Source organism: Rhea americana, unplaced genomic scaffold, assembly GCF_003343005.1.
Source record: "Rhea americana isolate MKP2758 unplaced genomic scaffold, rheAme1 scaffold_237, whole genome shotgun sequence".
NCBI classification, from domain to species: Eukaryota; Metazoa; Chordata; class Aves; order Rheiformes; family Rheidae; genus Rhea; species Rhea americana.
The window spans coordinates 117,089-134,285 of NW_028186354.1; the positions used below are offsets into that span (position 1 = coordinate 117,089).

The 17,197-nt window shown below is 40.7% G+C and overlaps 1 protein-coding gene across 4 annotated transcripts in view; it reads right to left on the reverse strand.

Moving 5' to 3' along the window:
• DMP1 (dentin matrix acidic phosphoprotein 1) overlaps positions 1 to 17,197 on the reverse strand; it is a 47,636-nt gene that overhangs the window by 15,011 nt on the left and 15,428 nt on the right. For 2 of the 4 annotated variants that reach the window (XM_085306267.1, XM_085306262.1), the window contains exons 1-2: positions 1,719 to 2,145; positions 855 to 1,014 (exon numbers count right to left, since the gene is read on the reverse strand). The gene's annotated coding sequence lies outside the window, so the exon portion shown is untranslated. Of the gene's footprint in view, positions 1 to 854; positions 1,015 to 1,718; positions 2,146 to 17,197 lie in introns of those variants that run through there. The other 2 variants (XM_085306263.1, XM_085306265.1) reach the window with 2 other exon arrangements.

Sequence of the window (17,197 nt, forward strand, 5' to 3'; positions counted from 1 at the left end):
TTTAGAACAGTAAACAGTAAGTTAAAAAGCCTCTGCTACTATCAGAGAAAATAAATCACATTATTCATATAATTCATTAGTGAGTTAAATTCATATCAGTGAGTTAAACACATCAACTCATCATTCGCATARTTCATCAACGTGAAGGATCGCTGAAGTCTCCCGTCCTTACAAAAAGGAAGATCCGTGAGAAAGACCTACTGGAACTGCACAAGCTATTGCTGCAATGTAAAGAAATGTAACRGCAGCCTTCACCTTCTTTAGCAATCTCTCTCTGGTGCAATATAGATGAGTGGGAAGGAAAAGGTTATATATTGACTATAAATCTAAACAGGCATATACACTTTTAATATTAGTTAGCTACCATACTCCATCAGAGACTCCAGCAGCAACAATTGTTGATCCAAAGCCCAGGGTTCAGATACCATACAGATAAACAGTCAGAACCCAAGTAAAGTAGAGGTATAGTAAGAACATGCAGAAATAAATATAGATTAATTCACTGACTTGACTGAAAAAGGCAGATTCAATATACTGCCTATAACAACTAATGTTTTTATAAACAGAAGATTGAACAGTCTTTACCTTTGGTTACAGCAAAACCCTGCAAAATGTGTCTCACAGTGGTGTTAGTCACAACACCGTGATGACATGATCTATGCATTACTGGTCATTTATGACAGAAAAGTCTTTCAAATTTTCCTTTTCAGGATTCTGTTTTTATATGGTAAATTAATCTTATCCAAAGAGTCCGCTGATCAAATAAGATGGGGCTGAGGGCCACTTCTGCTTCCTTTAAGCTTTTCAGAGAGCCACTTACTCCTGAAGTATTCTATTCATTTCAGTGGACTTACCTGAGGAGTCAAGTGACACCCAGCTCAAGCACAAATACCGCAGTGCAGTTCAAGAGCCTAGAAAAAGTTCCAGTGTGAGGGCTTTCATAAATTCAAGACAAACTTTATTTTGATCCGTATGGCAAGTCTCCTCCAGTGTTTGCAACCAAACATTGATGAACTGCATAAGGGATCAAGGAAAAAGAAAGCAAAAAATTAATATAATATCAAATCTATTTTCTACTAAGTTTAAAAGGCAAAAAGAAATCATATGGACCGAATGCATACCAGTTTTTTAGATACTATATGGCAACTAATCAGCATATCTAGCACGTTACAGACAAACTTAAGTCCTGTTTCACAGTGAGACGATTTGTGGAGTCTGGGATTTGACCCTAGATTTCCAAATATTTTGCTATTCTAACATTCTTTGATGTTATKMATAAAGCAGGACAAGAGGAATACAGTTATGTGTACACTATAGCTTGTCAGTTTCTTTTATGTTGGACTGTTGTTACTTTTTGTGATAATTCAGTTACAGACCTTGGAGTCTGAGAATGAGCCTGAGGACTACACAGTGTGCGTGACCTACAGCACCAGTTATTCTGGTTACTGTGGCACAGAGAGCTAATGCAGGTGAGCACTCACTCACACGAGTTATCTGAGTAAAGCAAGTGAGACTGTTCCTTCGTGCTGGTGCTTACTAGAAGGAAAAGGTATTTGTGACTGAATCCTGTATTAGCTGAGCACCTCTCACTAAGCTGAACTGCAAAACAGTAAACACACAAAAAATTTTGCAGAATGATGTTCCTTCCTGCTACAGACGCTGTTCCCTCATGTTGCAATCTGTGCAATACTCCATGTTAGCAAATGCCCATCTCTTACCTGGCTGCCCAGGAAAAGGACAGTTGGAGGCAGCAGTTCTCCAGAAAAACTTCCCTCTTGCTTGGAAAAATGTGGGCAACAGTTACATCTTTCTTTAGCATGATGCACTTGGTAGCTGCTGAAATTAAGCTCTGTTCACAAAGTTATGCACCAATCAAAACTCACACACCCTATATGCTGCAGGAAGGGGTAGCTGGGACGTTGAGGCACATGTTAACCTCCTACACTCCACTCATTGGTTGTCCCAAGCTCTTGGTTCAAAGACGCTAGAGGAATAGGTTATCCTGTTAAATATATAGAATCAGCACAAAAAATATCAATTAGCACCTTTAAACCTTGTTCCCATTTTTTTTTTTTTTGATGTCCAGATTTTTGTGATAACTACTGTGCCTGTGTGGACCCCCTGCCCTGCCAGAGCGAGATTTTAAGGAATACGCTGGTGTAATTGAAGAAATCACTCCATTAACTGCCTCTGACATGTTCCTAGTACCACAAAATTCTCTTTCTGAGACTACAAAAAGGGCACTTAATGTTTTTGCCTTCAGGTAAGAGGTACCAATTCATGAAATGGTTTCTCTGCCTGAAAATAGACTCCATTTCAGAGCAGGTACCTAGTGGGCTACAATAGCACACAAGATTCCTCATGACACTTGGCACCCAAGAAGCTCCAACGCACAGCAGTCCGTGGAAAGTCAAAGGCAGGGCTGTCTGGCAGCTGCACRGATGGCTAACAAGGGAAGGGAGCAAGACACTTCCATCTTCGATATAGCTACTGAGCAGCTGGGCACTGCCACAATCTCGTCTCCGCACGTGAAATCCCCTCCCACATCGAGGGCTGCTACTCTCCGCACCTTTCTGCAGGCAGTTCTGCTGGTCTTTGGCACAAGACTGAGCCTTGCGTGGGAAGGGCATGCTCTTGCTCTTTAGGCAAAAGGGGTAGAAAGGAGGTGGTCTCCTCTCCTTTCACACCCTGAACCAGAGGGGCAAGCTGAGAGAATGCTAAAACAAAAAACATGCTTCACTGTATTAAGGACAACCCAGCATGAGGCAACGCATTTTGCTTGAAACCTCCATGTTGTGAACATTGCTGTTGTGAATGTTACTGCAAATCTCTCACATTTCACCAACAGCACTGCGCACAACAGTGCTTTAACTGGCTGCAGAAATTAATACATGCGATGCCACACTTATGAGCAAACTAAAAATCACCATCGATAGCTCTTAGTTTCTAGGGATGCGAGGTCATTTCTTGAGCCTTAAAAGAAGAAATCGTAAGTTTTCCAGAGTTGTGTAATTCATTTTCATGATGCTCTAAGCTACAGAATTCAGAATATAGAAGCTTAATTAAGGAAAGCAATGTGGCTATACCTCGGCTATAATAAAACATGTGTTTGTTGAACAGGCTAGGAAGAAAGTAAGTCACGTACGGAGGAGACACACAGGCCACTGAAGGGCTCTTCTTCCAGTGCTATTATAAAATTTTAACGGGGTAATTTTTCCCTTGGTCCTTAAAAGTTGAAAGGGAAAGAAAACCAAACCACCTGTGTGTTTCTCTGCAAAAAACAAAGTGCACTGTCATATAATCTGTGAATATGGCAAGTGATGCAGTATTGGATTGAATTTAGGAAGGTCATTTCCATTGCAGACACGTATGACCGAGAAGAGACTCCAAGGAACAAAGTAGGTCCTTGCCAGCAGCCCATCACCAGCAGCATGACGTTCCTCTGGCACTAGCAACCCTGAAAGAGGCACGCAGGCTGTTCTTATCCCAGAGACCTGGAAAGGCTGACAGTGCAGACGCCTTTGTTTCACCCTGCTGTTGCAAGTATAATGTTCCAGGGTTGCGGGATGGCATCCAGCGATAAGCAGYGTTGTGCTGACTGCACACATCCTCCCTGGATGCCAGGGCCCCAAAGATTAAAGCAGTCACAGCCCTTYGGATCTGGCAGTCTGACTACCGGCAGCACACGCACTTGCTGAAGCAGCAGTGTGCCTGTCAGGAGGTGCACTGCTGCTCGTATTTCAGAATGGATGGAAGAGGTACTTGGTTGACAGATGCCAGCCCTATTTCTTTTAATGGAGTGAGAAGTACTATTTTCGAATAATTTAGTATGTCCCTACTGCTGGTTGGGAGATGATCTTCCAACCAGCACGTAGACAGCGCACTTGGTAAACACAGGTAAAAAAATGTTTCCTAAGTGGCCACAGCACACGAAAATTAGAAACAGCGGCTGTTCAGCCTGTTACACTTACCTGTTCAATGCTACTTTGTAGTTTGTGCTTCTACTCTGTGCAAGAGCAAACTTCATAGAGCAATTATYGGTATTCACAACTGTATACATCATAGCTGAAAATCACAGCTGGCCAGGTAATTAACACCATTTCTGCCAAATGTTTATTACTAGATAGAGCCTGACTGAAATTCAAGGAGCCAGATTCTTAGGTCYTGTAAATCCATATTCATCTACTAATTTCAGCTGACTTAACTAATTTGAAGTCATGACATCACCAGCTATGGACTAGGTATCTAGTTTCAGATCTAACACTTCTAACTTCATATAGATATTACTAAAGACTGCTGGTCTCAGTTAAATGGCAGTAGTTTTAGAYGCCTGATTCTACTCTGCGTCAGGAGCTAGTATTTACGCTGCTTGCACAGCACACCAGGGAGTCCTGGTCAGGCAAGGCAGCAGGTGGCTCAATAACAATAACAGCAGCAATAGTAAGAGCAATAACAGTAACTCCTCCTGTTTGGTTACTTATAACTCAAATACCATGCCTTCTATAATTACTCTCAGCTCAGAAGTCAGTCTCTTCAGAAGTGGGAACAATCTTTGAGCACAAGTTGGTGAAGGGAAAAATGACTTAATGTGAAAAGACCTTGCCAGCTTTCTCTGGGCATACGAGGAGAATACACAGCTTGCCACTGAGAGCAGCCATTGGCCTCACTGCTCCACAACAAGCCCTTACACTGTTTCTCAAACTTTATTTCAGTGAGTCACAAAGTGATGCCCTGTGAATCTGTGATATGTATTTTCCTTAAAAATCCAAAGCATACACTGCCACCAGCAGCTGYTGCTCGTTAGGAGAGGAACCCTGAGCAGATATGAGCACAGAGCCAAGCACCATCCAGCTCCCAGACTGAGGCCCTGAAATGATGGTAGAGCCTTTACGGTTGCCCAGAGTTAGCCAGCTAATTGCCTGAGTTCAAGTGAATTACCTGCTTTGCCGAGAGCGGAGGAGATTCTGGGGGCTGGAGGATATCCACTTCTCTATCAAATGCACAAGATAAGCTCTGCCTTCTCCCAGGACAGAGCGTTCCTGAGGAGCAATGATACACCTGCTCCGGCGGGACTGCCTTCTCCAACTGCAAAGCTCCTGCAATGCAAGGAAACACTTCCAAACTAGTCTCTGAGGCCCAGTTCATGGGCTCGCATCCCTCCAGCACTTCCCACCGAATTCACTCACTCTCAAAGTGGAATTTCAGAGATTTGTGTCACATACAGGCAAAGAAGTGCAACTCTTAGGAAATGCAATAAAACAATGAGCTGGGCCCAGCTTTGTCCTGAAATCAGCTTACTGTTTTGGGTAATATGCTCCAAGGTTTAGGTTTGAAATACAGCCAGCTGCATTTGCATGCCTATCAGATTTCTATAAACATTGCATACCGCTCTGGTTTGTTGTAGGGGAAAAAATACAGAGAAGGAAAAGATTGATCTAAATGATTTCTATGAAAAGGAACCCCGTAAGTGAAAGTAAGTGGGGTTGAGGCACACGATTGACTGGAATGGTGGGCTACTTGAGGGAAGAAGAAATCTATATGGACAGCCAGACCTTCCTCCTGGAGAGCAGCCAGTACTCTTCTGGTTTGTATACTATAATTATGCCTCCCTTTTGGCTAAATTTACCACTGCTCAGCGTGGCTGGACAGGAAGCGTTACCACAGTCCTCCTGAAAGCCTGGAAAAGCTGCATACATACAGTCAATATAGCCCTGACTAATAGATGGGCAGCAATTTGACTTGTACTTACTGAAGGTGGAAGCCATTTTTCAAAAACTAGCAATACTTTCCTCATTATGAGCTTGATCTGGTGAAGAAGCTAAGCAAATGCTTGAGTCACAGCTCCTGAAAAGGTCTAGTGTTTCGCTTATACATAAGCCTGTTTATAGCAATTCTCTTGGAGCATCAGCAAAACCATCATTCAACATCCTCAACTAGAACGCCTCGGAGTAACTTACTGTAGATATGTTTCACACTGATTGTTTTAAACCTCTTGGGTTGGATATTTTGGATGCAGTCACAATAGTGACCATGAGCCAGCAACATACCCTTCTGGCCAAAAAGGCTAACTGTATCCTGGGCTGCATTAGGAAGAGCACTGCCAGCAGGTKGAGGGAGGTGATCCTGCCCCTCTCCTCAGCCCTGGTGAGGCCTCATCTCGAGTACTGTGTCCAGTTCTGGGCTCCCCAGCGCAAGAGAAACACTGAGCTTTTGGAACGAGTCCAGCGGAAGGCTACTAAGATGAAGGGACTGGAGTATTTCTCCTATGAGGAGAACTCAGAGAGCTGGGACAGTTCAGCCTGAAGAAGAGAAGACTAAGAAGGGATCTTACCAATTTGTRTAAGTGTCTTAAAGGGGGGTGTAGAGAAGACTGGGCCAGACTCTTTCCAGTAGTGTTCAGCAACAGGACRAGAGGTAACAGGCACAAACTGAAACAGAGGAAGGTTCACCTGAATATGAGGAAAAACTTCTCTACTGCAAGGGTGACAGAGCGCTGGAAAAGGCTGCCCAGAGAGGTTGTGGAGTCTCCTTCTCTGGAGATATTCAAAAGACGTCTGGACACAATCCTTGGGAACGTTCTCAGGTAACCCTGCTTGAGCAGGCAGTTTGGACTAGATGATCTTCAGAGGTCCCTTCCAATCTCAACCCTTCTCCGATTCTGTGACCTCTCAGTATTGCTCTGTTGGGCTTAGTATTTAGGAACTTGCAACTTTAAATGAGATCATGTACAGAATACTGCCAAACTAATAAAAAGTAGCTCTTAAAATTACTTAAGTAGCGAGCACCATTCACTCAGGATCCTTAAACAGTAAATTACATATGCACACAACATGCACGTGGATTTCAACAGGAGTTGCGTCTTAGTATTTCCAAGAGCTAGGTTCAATAAATGTTTCTATTTATTCATCCTAAAAATCAATTTACCTAATTCTGATTCAGGTATCAGTCATAGATCTGCATCAACCATTCACTTTGAAGAACATTTTAACGCTCTCCCTAGACCGAAGCATTTGTGAATAARGCATTTTTTTCCTATTTCTGCTGTGCAATTCCGCACCGATCAATTTACATGAGCACATTTTAAATGACAAGACTTAATTCTGCTGCATAACTGTATTCACACTCTGCTAAACTTCCAACTGAATTCACTGGTACACCTCAGAAAATTAATGTACACGCGATCACACATGCTAGTAACAATCTTTTGACTTGGACTATTTCCTATTCACTGTTCCCAGTGTAAATCACTATAATCACACAACTGATTTCTCTGCATGCTGAATGCACGCAGGGATACTGCACAGGAGATAATGCAGCAGAAATCTTTCAAAAAGAAAAAGATTCATGAGAAATGAATACTAAATAATTATCTTCATGCACAGAATTCACACTTCTCCRTAACTAGTCATTAACAAATCACTCAAACATAAAGATAGAGATGTTCAATAAACAAATAGGGAAGGCTGATGCAAAGAAATACAAGAGAGATTCTGGCATAGTTAAGATAGGCTCGCTGTTCTCAACCAGCTCTTTTCGCTTCTGTGGTTCCAGTCTCAAGCAGATACACAAAACTTTCCTTCATTTTTTTTAGAATAAGTTCAGGACCCAAATCATTGATAAAAACTTCCACAAGGGTTTCTAGTATTTATGCTGCTACAAGTTGCAGACATATGTATCATTAAGGSGGCAGGTTTAGCTCAGTCAGTCRGAGCGTGGTGCTGCTAATGCCGAGGTYGCAGGTTYAATCCCCATACGGGCTATGCTGAGGGTTGGACTAGATGATCTCCAGAGGTCCCTTCCAACCTTCCCATTCTATGATTCTAATATTATTGAACCCTGTTGCCTGCATTTAACACACTCCCAAGTCACATATGTTAACAGTAAAGTCTCTGAGCCCCACACTGTGCTTAGAAGTAATTATATGGTAGGATCTGTGGTTTCTTTAAGGAAATTGCATAAATCCCACTGTCTTCTGCAAGACACCTCTCCAGAAACAACAGAAATGGAGAATACAAAGCCATAAAAAGACTTCCTTCATTAGCCTAAGCTTCTGGAGGGTGTGCAGGTAGAGGAAGGATCCATCAAAAAAAATGAGGAAGCTTGAAAGCCTTTTTAGCGATTGCTCATACAAGATCTGGTTAATCAAATCTATTTCTAATTTGCATGACAGCTCTAAAGAGTAAAGCAAGGAAAATGGACAAGGACTGTTAGTTACAATATACTACTAACCTCAATTGTGTTTTCGTCACTGCTACACCTTGATGACTCAGTACCTGCTGTAAACAGCAAATGGCCTAAACAACACGAAGACAGCAGCTTCTGCTAAAAGTGGTTCAACAGCACTGCCGACTTCACGTGAKCCCTCAACGTACAGTTACTGTAATAAAATCTTTCTGGGATCCCAGGATGAAATTTGATTACACTGGTGATGGAAACTGGGTTGAAAAAAACTAAGAAAGGGCATCGATGGAAAACCTTGCAGTAAACTCCACAACTCAAAGTGCCTGGGCATCCTGTAGCATCATGAGGGCCTCAGCACTTCTCACTGAATAAACAGAGTCAGAATCACAAAAACGGACAAATCTGATCTTTAATCTTCTCTGAGCTGTGGACTAAAGCACTTCACTCACCTTACAACTATATTCAGATTTCACAAATCTGAACCCTTGTCCGCAATAATGTAACTAAGCACTTTCTCAAAAACAGCCCGTCCTTTCTTTCAGGAGATAGCTGGAGGGATAAACTCTCTTCCTTTTAAGAAGGAACTGTTGGCCTGTACRACTTTGGATTAAATCATTTGTTAATTGGATAAACTCAGATGTAATATGGAGCTGCAGACCAATGAAGAAAAAACAAAGCCGTAGAGGCATGTTAGCAAACATAAAAATGACCCCAAGYGGATCCTAGAGYAAGGAAAAAGAAACCAACACCAGAAGAAACACAAACACACTCTCCCTAGCAAAGAACACGGATGCTGACATCTCCCTGTAACAGCCACTGCTGCCACCGGAATGATGGCCTGAAAGAGCAAAGATAACACCAGGAAAATGGGTAGAAACAAAACGTATTTAACAGTATTAACYGCAYTATTATTGAGATTTTTTTCTGTATAGGAGTATTCTAATGCTATTGTTCTTTTTTTTTCTGTAACAATTACATCTAGACTAATTGCGATTAGACTCTTAAAGATTCCACTATATTAACAACAAATTTTTGGCTATACATAAGTTGTGCTTCTTCTTTGCCTATATAGAAGATTTTGAATTTAACAGTATTCATTTATAGGCATGAGCTCATACTGATGTGACTACTGCAGAGATCTCAGTCTTAAATGTGTGGTACTGATGACAGGTTGGTTTTTTTTCTGGCTGTGGACCTCGAATGCTGAATTTCTGGAGGAAGGAAGGTGACAGTCATAACTTCCTGCAACGTAGTACTTATACACTATGTTCTTTTTGTTCTTTTTTGGTTCTTACTTCCTTCTGAGTACACAGAAGGCATGAATGCTTACTTGCACAGGGAGAAGTTGTGTTTCTATAGCATGGTTCTCCTTTCCCCTCTCCCTCTCCCTCCCCCACAACATTCCATAGTAAAACTGTAATTTGATTCCAAGTTTTTTTTTTTTTTTTTTTCCTTTACCCACATTTATTTTGGGATTTTCAGCATTGAAAGTAGCATAGTTCATTCAGCACAGGAAGTCACTGCTTCTGCACTAGACAAGGGTACTTTGAAATAAATACCATTCTTCGATTGAAAAAATTAAAATCCATTTAAAAAGATATATCATTTGCTTGAAGCAAATACAGCAAAGCAGTAGACTGGATACTAGTGTCATATTTCTGGGCCAAACACATTTACAGAATGATTTAGGATTCTACTTACTCAACTTACTCCCTATTGATGGGAGCTTCTACATTGGTTGCTCAACTTTTCTGAATTTTGAATATGCATATCCTAGACAAAATTTTCCAAATAACTACCTAAACATCCAGTGATGAACATTTCCTAAAATAAAACTGGATTTGAAAGGATAAAGTGGGAGCCTGAGGTGTGAAGAAACACACAAAACCAAAACGGTCTTCATTAAATGGAAGCCAATTTTCTGTCTTCGGCGCCACACGGCAGCAGAGCTTAATATCAAACTTAAACAGGCACCGTGCAAAATGTCTGGAATAAAAAATACTCTTTTCTTCTGTCCTCTTTAAAATATAGGGTTCACTTTAGTTCCGATTTTCGGAACTAATTATGGGTGGGAACCTCAAGAGCAAAACGTGCAGGCAAATAATTCAAGAAAATATCCAACTCTGTTAGTTCGTTTAGGCAAAAGTGAATGGAAACAGCACATAGCACATACTACAAGAACGTGTACAGTCTCACGCATTATCTGTATTGGAAAGGCGTCACTGTGCAGACAAGAAAATGCATCTTGTGCAGGAGAACATCTACTGTGTTTTGTACTTAACATTATGCTAAGTAGGCAGCTAAAGCATATTTGCACTTGCTGCTAAATATCTATGTTTGATTGGGAAATTGCAACTACTCTGAGATAGATTTTTATCCTAAGTCACCTCCTTGGATTGCTACGTGCAGGCATGCTTAACTAAATCAAGCCATCACTAACTGCAAACCTTTGCCTAAAGGGGAAATGACAATCTACAAAAACTATGGGATGTAAATGCTTTTCTTCTGCAGTTTCTGGTTCTGAAGGAGCTAGAAACTATCAGGAGCTTAGGTAGTGCTTTCTGACATTTCTTTTCTTCCCCAAGAGATCTTCTGGCCAGAGCAAGGCATTAACTGCAGTGTTTCTCTCTCTCTCTCTCTCTCTCTCTCCACTCTCTTGTTCTTTCTAAGGCAGCAAACAAGCCCCAGTTCACCCCATTTTACTTCTGCTTTGCTCCCACTCTCCCTAATACAAGTAACCTGAGCTACCTCACAAAAAGCACTAGGACTACAATGAAAAACATCAGCCATTTAAACACTGACACTGCCCAAGCCTGCATGTATTTAGCTTGACTCAATGCCCTGTTCCCTTCATGCTTAATTTTGTTTTTAAATAGGCATCTCTTTGAATACCTTTTCCCACTAGAGAACTAAAATGTTTTGGGTGTGGACTGCCTTCTAAAACTGTTCCCATCAGGTAATTCACAAGTCATATTTTTAAACTCAGAGATCACTGAATGACAAACGTTACACCCACCAACCCACCCACAGACACTTGCTGCTTGTCTTGAGAGAGAGCCATAAAAAAGTGAGACATCAAGCAAGCTAGATGATAGATTTGATAGAAGCTTGACCTTCATGGTGTTACAAATAATACATGCTCCTCGGTATCTATTTCTTTTTGAGGAAGAGGCAATTGTACAAAATTATGGGTGCCTGCAGCARGAGGGAGGGAGAGATATCACATATGACAGAAGCCTGTGGCCCAAAGCTGGGGAGAATACATGGACCATTCTGTGCCCTGAAAACATCTGACAGCAAATAACTASTCCCAGGGAATGCCTAGCTGCCTTCAGCAGAGTAAAAAGATCCCCAAGAGTTGCAGTGTCTTCAAAGGAGTCCTAGAGCTCCTGGTAGCAACAGAAGCTCACTCCAATTCTTCTTTGAAATCAGTGCTCAGCTAAGGCGTAAACAGGGGGTTAAGTGCACTGGCCTGTCCCAAGGGTTTTAGGGTGACAGCGATGACGAACGCTTCCTATCTGGGAGCGGACACACGCAGCCACAGCATGCAGCCACATGACAGAAGGCATGAGCTGCTTGGTCACACCATGCAATGGCTTGTTTGAATAGTAGTCCTAAAGCCCAGAGCTGTCTCAGTAAATCAGTGTATGCGATCGCTGAAACTATGCATCTGTAATGTTCTTCCTTATCACATACTGCATTTTTCTAAGGAATCTTTGCGTCCAACTGGTTCCTCTCCTGAGGGCAGTCTATGCTCAGAGCCRTCCCAGGTATAGAGGAAATATATTACTCTCTAATATCATTAATTATGTCATTGGGTCACCATCTGCAGAGGGGCTTTTTCCTCATATTAAAGACTTTGCCTATTCTTACACAGCCTTTGATGGGTGGTCATGAGAGTGACCACAAACATCACTGTACAATTTCTAAGCACATGGCTGTCATTCAGAGAGCCTGGAGATCCAACAGMAACCTCTCTGCCTATAGCCAGTGATACATTGCGCTACTTAGCACATTGACACCACAGTGATTCAGGTCCACCACGTGGTGCTCACTTCCAGCTTCACAGTTTAGACAAGCATGAGATACGGCTTTGAGGATGCACTCTTCAAAAACAGTATCGATATACCTATCCACTGGGAGTGTAAAACATACAGTTGCTTTTAGAAGGTTAGTTGTGATAACAGCTTTCAATAAGATGACTGCCAGCACTACCAATCTCGAGTGTTTTTTAAAATGCAAAATAACAATTGTGATTGAAAACTGAAAAACAACAATGCATTTTTCTGTTCACACTCTAGCCTAATTAATTCAATTCTGACACATTAAGTACCCTCACCATGTTGTAAGTAACTAGGAAAAAATTCACACTTCAGTTTGTTAGACTGGTAGCATGCTTAGACATTGTCTAGATGAAAGCCCTTCACAAAATACAGATTTTAGAACAACAATGCCCTAATTAAGGGAACCTGCCTTTCACCTGTAGTTCACTGTGAAATACTTTTGTTTGCTGGATGTGAACAAAGTATTTTCCTGAGCAAGTAGAATCCTGGAAACACTGGCACAGGTGTCTGGGAAGATCATGAGTCATGTTGCATCCTGTGACTATTGTTTTGTCCAAGTTGTTTTGTCTCGTGACGGCCATAAGAAGTATTTAAAGCTCCACCAGAGAGACTGGGCCTAGGTTGTATTTGCAGAGAACCTGGGAAGAAAAATGTTCTATTATTTTGTAACAAGAGAAACAAAACAAAGCCACAAGCTGAAGGATAACATAGGTGGAACTTTAAGTTATAAAACAGTGTATGTGAATTTATGGGCATGTATTCATCAATGCCTATGGARTTTTCTGTGGAACATTTTCCAAACCTTTATCCCAGGATAAGTGGTACCCCTTTATATGCTTCAAAGCTGGATCTTTCTATGACTGAAAATAAGAAGTTTYGTCTCTTCTGTTTCTGTGATCTACAATACTGAATGATTAACACTGCCAACTTATGCATTAATAATAACATACATTTGTATGGAAGACATTTTCCTGTTACATGACATTTACTGGTTAAAAAAAAAAAGAAAAAGAAAATTATTCCCCCAAAGAAATCTGCCTATTTGTGTGATGCTGAAAAAAATTATTAGTCTCTATTTCATTCATGGTTCCACAGAGAGTAAGTAAATTCAGATAGGTTATCTAAGAATTGCCCATAATARAGCTGGCAAATAAAAACATATGCTCCAACTCATATCTASGTACAGACTGAAATATACAGCACATATATTATATYGTATGAAGGCAACATCTCATGCGACTGCTCCGCAATGAACTGAGATAGAGGTTTCTCAAAAAATTAGTTTCAGAAGACAACGACATAATCCTAGCTACTCTTACTAAAGTCCTACTCCATTTCTCAAACATAAAGCCAAAATATACTACTTTCTCTTTGGGAGCATAGACCTGCTGAAGACTTCCCATGTTACAGAAYGTTATCCCTGTCTTTCACAGACTGCTATACTACGCAACTACTTTCATAAAATGATCCAGCATCATTTTAAAATTACTAGGGTTTCTTGCTACCAGCATTCCTGCCACAATACTGCTCTAGAGCCTCTCTAAAGCCACGGCTAGAAGCCTTTCAGTTTTCAGCCCAAATGTCTCCAATGCAAGCTTCTACTTATTTCCTCTTCAGTCTACTTTATTCTTTAGCTTAAATACCTCTTCCCTTTCCTTACTGTTTATATAATTAAAGGCAGGAACCATATCCTTTCTCAGCTCTCCTTTGAGAGTAAGCAAACAAGTTTTAATCCCCTCTTACATGGCAAAGCTCCTTTTTCTCCAGCTCTCCTTAGTTCCCCTCTCTGGATCTGTTCATTCACCCTGCCAATCAAGCCTTGCCCAAAATACCCTGGGATCACAATTGTTTTTGTCAAACTTTTATCTCTTTGGTTACTAATGGCCATTCTGTGATCAGCTTGCACTGATGGATCCTACCATTCTGTGGCCATTTCCAATTGATAAACTTGCTCGTAACAGATGTCCCTGGTACTAATCCTTACGTGCACAGCTTCAAATTCACATCAGTATTTCCATTTCTATACGTTCAGCTCTCAGGGGCATCCTTCCATACAAAACATCCACACGTACACCATGCCTAATACCACCAAATCTACAATAAATTGCTGCAGACAAACCAGTAAGCAGCTGTCCAGTTTGCAGAGACCCCACATGGTGTGGAGGGTGACTGGCACATGCACATAATCTGCTTTCAGAGGTAGCTACCTTTTGCTCACCTCTGTCCCTTCCTCAGCTAACAGTGGGCTCCAGGGGGCTAAGCTAACGCAGTTCTAGTCCACTACTCAATATCTTATCTAATACTTGTCACAAGAGACACTCTCAAAGCGTGATCTGCAAAAGGGTAAGTAGCTCCTAGTGATGCTCTATGTGACTCCACCTCAGCCCTCCTAAGCTTCTCTTCAATCAAAGTTTTCAGGCCAAACTGATCATACCCAATGTTCTAAATATTCTGGTGCCTTTCTTAATGTGGTATTTCATTGTACTATTACTCAAACAAGTCACAAAGCAAATGAAACACAAATTACCKTATGTTGGTGCTGGAAAATACAATATAGTGAGCCGGATTTTGGTAAGAGACCTTCGTCTTCCTGAATAATTTCAATCTGGTGACTACTTCAGMAATGTGGGGTTTGGTCAGAATGGCCAACTGTTAGAATGACAACACTGAGCCTTTACACTGGCTACTTAAAAAAATAAAAAGCTACTTGTTTTGGATTATCATCATCTGTGCTTAGAGACCTTCTCAAAGATTAGAAATTTGTAGTTCTGTACCCGAAATGTGCAATCTAAACAGGTGACACAGGGAAACAGCTTGCTGTGTATGAGTTGGCACCGTGTTAGCCACATTTTTATCAGACTACTGTCTCAGTGGATGTATTTCTACTGACTTAAAATTGCTCATATAACTTGGGCTTAAACTGAGAAGTATGTCTGCAATGTTGWTTAGCTAAACAAACTCATAGCTGATTATATGCTAACTCCTAAGCAAGAGGAAAACTCAAATTAGAGATAAAATAAATACATTATAAGTCATTATAGGTCATAAGGAATATTAGCAGCAGAAGCAGGGATAGAATAGGAGGTTTTGATACTCTAGTCTCAAGGACATACTGCTTAAGACAAAAACTCAAAAAATTAAGTGAAACGTCACCCAATTTTAGTATCTTATTTCAGAAAAAGGCTTTGCTGCTTGTCATTGCAAAAAATAACAACACAACTTAAACAAATGTTCTTGCCAAATTCYATTGCAAGCTTCTACATTCTTTTTACATAAAGTTCCCCAGGAGAAGTGGACGCAGCTTTTTTTTCTGCTCTTTGTTTTCAAAACTTCTATTTGTTTCATGATATTGCCARAGAGCTGTGTACTCACTTCATATGACAGTCAAGTTCAGTAGTGAATGAAACGAACTCCTTAAGATTTAAATCAAACTATAGAGGCAGACTGACATGGAAGTACTCGGTGCAACATTGATAAAGATGCAGATTAGCCACAACATCTGGTACTACTGACGCAGCAATTTCTGCTTTTGCATCAAGCTTGTCTGAATGTTTCTAACTACACTATGTCTCTGAAACATTTAAATGGAATAATCAAACCCGTGAGCCAGATTTGGAGATGGCATGACTTGTGCAACTCAAGTGCTTGCAACAGAATTGCACTTAAAACACCCCTGCTGGCCTCATTTTCTGTTTCCCTTTATTAAAGCAAATGGATATTTGAAAAATATGGCAAGCCAAAGCACATTTCAATACCCTTGAACTACAGAAGGGTTCAGGTACAGATAAGATATTTACCATTTAAATTCACCTCTAACTTGTGTTGGCTTAGGGATCTTTTCTGTTTTTTTCCCCTTCTTTTTTTCTTTTTAAGGATTTGTTCAACAAAACATTTTGAACAATATAGTTCATTAGCTGAGTCTGTCTGGCTGAAATGCAAAAATAGCCATCCCTCAGTCTGCACTTTAAAATARCTCCTCCTGAATGAGAGCCAAATGTTCCCAGGCTGTGAAAGATGTTTATTTCTCTCTCTTGCTCRCTCTCGCTTTTTTAAACATTTAATTTCAGCTTGTATAGGCAATGTGGTCAAAGATGACACATTCCAGTGCAGGAACTCATAGAAAGCAGGATTAGTCTCTTTAATACGCCAACTGCATCATGTCTCAAAAGACTAAAAACTGAGTTAAACTAAGTACATGGGCAGCCTAATCAGATCCTCCACCCTTTTTTGGAGTCACTTCCTATCCATTACAAGTGCAAGTCATGTCTATACATTTGGATGGCATGAATCCTGGCTGGAATTCTATCCCATCTATTTTTCAAGCAGGATGAAAATTATACACGGAAATACGTTCTGTAAAGCACTTAATAAAGTTTAATAAATAAAGGGGACAACATTAAAATATCAAAAGAGAGCTCAGACTATCTTGCTATCTTTTCTAGACAAGATTTCATGTTCACCTGATGAGTACAGATAACTAATTTAAAGCATTTGTTCARATAGGACATCTATGCTAAGAAAACCAAATGATATCCATTCAACTTCGATGTGCTCTTCCCTGGAAGAAATCAAGAGTGAATTTTCAGACAGGTGTATTCCTGTTGGGATGGCAATGGGATCAGTTCTTTGCCCCATGCAAAGAAATACAGTGAACAGATCCATCTACTACTAAACAATCAGTGACTGTTCATACGAGAGACATGAAGATTACTGAAGGATTAGAAAATGCCCTGCAGGGGTGGGTTTAAGGAGTTCTGTCCATCTGCACATTAGAATGCCATTATTTCCGTGTATGGAAAAAAAAAAAGTTGATCATGGGGAGCTCTTGGACAAGTATGCTAGGTAAACTTTSAATCCAATGAGTCCGTATGGCTCCATAACTGGCTCTTACAAATGGAGTAGAAGAAATAGGCAAAAAACAACAAATATGAGGATTTTTATTTTTGAGCCTA